A 3921-nucleotide genomic window follows, 5' to 3' on the forward strand; every position below is an offset into this window, starting at 1 on the left:
AGAACCAGATCTGGGACTCCGAGATCTGGTTTTCAGTTTGAAGAAATGAAAAGCAGACTGACTCAAAAGCAAGTACTCAGGCCACACAGGCAAAACAAAACAAAACAAAAAAGAAATAGGTAATATATGCACATGATTACAAAGTAGTGCAGAAGAGCTAAAGATGAGAAGGAGTAGCTTCTTGACCTTATTCTTCCCCCTTCCTCAGCCCCACTGTCCCAGACAGGTTCAGTTTCTAAGTACTGCATACAACTCTGTTCAAAAGATCTTGTGACATAATATCTACTTTCAGCTTTATCTATTTTTCTGTAACTATTTAATCACTCATGTGATTAAGAAGGACTTACACTTTGAATTGATTTTCAAATGTTAGGGAGAGTTTGCAAAGAAACACTTCTACCATTTTAGCCTTGGCAGCCACATGGTAGATGTGCCTGTCACTGCTCAGTGCAGAGCCATTATTCTATTTAATAGCAAAAAGGCAATAATATTTACTTATAAGTAAACATTGAGCACTAACTATGTACAGGCCTCATTCTAAGCACTCACAAACGTGATCTCATTTAATTCTCACAACAATTTATGAAGTATTATTATCCCCGTTTTCCAGGTGAGACAACTGATATTGAGAGGTTAAATAGCTTGCTCTAAGTTACACAGCTAGTAAACAGTAGCTCTGAAATGGAATACCAAATTTCTTGATAAAAATCTGAAAATATATCAGACACAACTCTGAATCCCACTTCTGTCAGACTTCTGGAAAGGTCTACTCTTTTAAAGTGTGTGCCACAATGAGTTATAGCATTAAAGAGGGGTTGTGTTTATCCAATTGGGATAAAATATCAAAAGTATATTTAGGGAAATGATGTCAACTCTTAAAAAGAAAATAAGCTTTCCTGCAGTGCGATGGTTGGCAGCCACTATTCCTCACAGAGTTCCACCACATTGTCCGGTGAGAAGTTTTCCTGATGGAGGACAACCGCTGGCAAGCAGAAAAAAGGAAGGAGCAGCTGCAGTCCATAAAGAACCTACAAGGACATCAATAGGAAGCTAATTTAGTAGTTTATGTGGTGAGCATAATGCAGTTGTTTAAAATAATGATCCTGAAGATCTGTGAGACATGGGCGAATGTTTATATAACATCACCTGAAAACAGTAAAATAGAAATTATAGCTCTGATGCAGCTATATAAAAAACTCTTCTTGGCCAGTTGTAGTGGCTCACGCCTGTAAGCTCAGCACTTTGGGAGGCTGAGGCAGGAGGATTGCTTGAGACCAGGAGTTTGAGACCAGCCTGAGAAAGAATGAGACCTCATTTCTACAAAAAATAGAAAAATTAGCTGGGTGTGGTGCCATGCATCTGCAGTTCCAGGTGCTCAGGAGGCTGAGACAGTAGGATCGCTGGTGCCCACAAGTTGGAGGTTGCAGTGAGTTATGATGACGCCACTACACTCGCCTGGGCAACAGAACAAGACTTTGTCTCAAAACAACAGCGACAAAAAAACACACCACTTCTTGCGAACAAAAATGTAGCCAGAGAAGCAAAAGTAGATGTGGCTCATGGTTTAGGCGCTGCAATTAGGCGTTATTTTTCCAGAAAACTCTCTAGTATAGTTGTTTTTTGTCTAGAAAAGAAACTTGAACAAAAACAATAAAGCATTATTATACAAAAAATGAGTTCTGGCCTCAGTAGCATAGGAAGTGGGAGAAACTGGATACAAAGATAAACAACTTAGTCCTGGTACCTGTGGTCCAAATTTACCAGGCACCTAAGTAAAGTTCCTTCTGCAAAGCTTACATCTCCTGTTAGAACTTCATGTTGAAAACCAAGATTTATTTTCTTTTTGAATTCTAAAAGTTTTGCTCTTGCATTTAAAAAACGTGCGTGCTTTGTTTTTCTCTTTTTTTAAAAAATTTTTTATACCCATTATATGAGAGGTGCTTGGTTTTAATTAGTATTTACCGAATTTTTACCCGAGTCAGACAAATCATTTTTTGCCCTAGGCAAGTACCTCTGATCTTCAAAATCTATCCCAAGTCTTGGAGACATTGCTGTCTCTTCTCACAAGGTCCCTAACTTCCACGGAAATCTGCGTGTCGTATTTGCTGCTTGGGGCCACTTCGAGATTTCAAATTCCAGTCTCAGATTGCAATCCCGCGTTGGGATCAAGGAAACGCTGCGCCTGATCCGGCCTCTGTGGCGCTGACGAGGATTGGATGGCCCGGGATCGCGGCGGCGCGCGGCCCTCGGCGCTGGCCAGTCGCACGCGGCGCGCACCGGCCGGTCAGCCCCTCCCGCCGGGGGCGCTAGCGTCGCCTGCGCTGACTCAGCTCTTCCGGTCACCGCGGTCGCGGGTGGTTCCGCGCTGCCCTGAAGGTGCGGACGCTGAGCGTTACGGCTCAGCGGTGCTGGAGCCGCCGGCGTCCGGGGGCCCTCTCCAAACAGGCTGCGTCCCTGCCCACGCCGTGACTCAGCCGCTTCCGCTCCAAGGTCCGCAGAGCCCCGGCCGCCGCCCGCGAGGCCCTGCCGCCTTCCCCAGGGCGGCCAGCCCGCGCCTGCTTCTGCCCTTATGTGGCCTTCTCCTGGGCCCTGAGCGGCGGAGGGGGAAGTGGCAGCTTGATAAAGGGCCCCTGAGTCTCAGTGCTTAGCCTCTGCAAGGCACTTTTCAGTAAATTGAGGAGTTGAGGCCTCCGCACGGGAAAGTATTCCTCACCCGCAGTGCGGGGAGGTGGTCAGTCTTGCACAGCCCCTGGTGTTTAGAGCCCCATAGACCTCAGTTGGGAACTCTGCTTTAGCGCTTGTGGGTGTGTGACAACCCACCCCACCCTAGTCACTTAATCTGGCCAGATACTGTGCAAATGGGCGAAATGGGAATGATTCCATGTCCCCCTTGGTGGTATCCGCGTAGCCAAGCATGTAATAGGAGCTCAGCAAATCTCAGCTTTTCTTATTCCTTTTTTAGATGTAGGTCTTCCCCTCCATGGCCACTACAACCATCTTGGACTCAGTTGTGAACATCTCCCTGCAGGGTCCTCAGCAGCTTCTAACTGGTTTTGCCGCATTTCCATCCAACCCTCACACAATGACCAGGTACATTTTTACCGTACGCTATGTTCTTCAAGCCATTCTCCGCGCAAGAAAATTTAATATCCTGTCGTCTTTTGGTTTGAGTCAAAAATCCTTTTCCTAGTATTCAAAATACTCCAGAATAGTCTGATTCCCATCCTTCCTATAAATACTTTATGCCTACTCTGCACCCTACATAGATGGCAGGGTGGCACATAGATTCCAGCCTTCTAGCAGCTGGGGTCAGGGGAGGAATAAACGCACAATCACATAATTAGAATACTGTGCAATAAATGATCTGATCAAAGTATGGACAAGAGAGGGAGCAACTAAGTGAATAGAAGGGGAAAAGGAAAGGTTTCACAGGGTAGCGGGGATGGCTTGATGGATGTGAGGAGTTTACCGCGTTCTGAGACTGTATATATGCGAGCCTCCTGGTTGCTGTAGGACCTGGAGGTCATCATGTGCTCTGCCCTGTTGCTGTTACAAAATGCTTGAAACATCTAGCCCCATCCTTTGATTTTATTGGATCTAGAAGTACTATGAGAAATAAAATTTGGATTTAAAAATGAACATCATCTGATGAAATACAGATTGTAGGAAGAAATAATGGTTTCCTTAAGGGAAAAATCCTGTACTAAGGAAGGAGTTCCCCCCACGGGGGTAGAATCTGCCATAGGGCCTGAGTGCTAGAGAAGACAGTGCTTATAAAGATCCTATAAAGCTGTACTTGAGGCTGACCCAACTTAGCCCTCTGTGGCACTCTGTAGTCCTGGGAAGGAGAAAGTTGTGCACTAAAATGGAAACAACTGAATCACCAGGGGCCCAGATCCTCTTCTAGGTCGAATGCTGAAA

The 3921-nt window shown here is 45.5% G+C and overlaps 1 long non-coding RNA gene across 1 annotated transcript; it reads right to left on the bottom strand.

Annotated features, from left to right (window-relative positions):
• Nucleotides 1–562: 562 nt before the first annotated feature.
• LOC142870607 (uncharacterized) lies at nucleotides 563–2113 on the bottom strand. The gene is made up of 2 exons (XR_012918968.1): nucleotides 2012–2113; nucleotides 563–1028 (listed from the first exon to the last, which is right to left on the bottom strand). It is a non-coding gene; the product is annotated as an uncharacterized LOC142870607 (long non-coding RNA).
• Nucleotides 2114–3921: the final 1808 nt, after the last annotated feature.

Source organism: Microcebus murinus, chromosome 4, assembly GCF_040939455.1.
Source record: "Microcebus murinus isolate Inina chromosome 4, M.murinus_Inina_mat1.0, whole genome shotgun sequence".
In the NCBI taxonomy this organism is placed as follows: Eukaryota; Metazoa; Chordata; class Mammalia; order Primates; family Cheirogaleidae; genus Microcebus; species Microcebus murinus.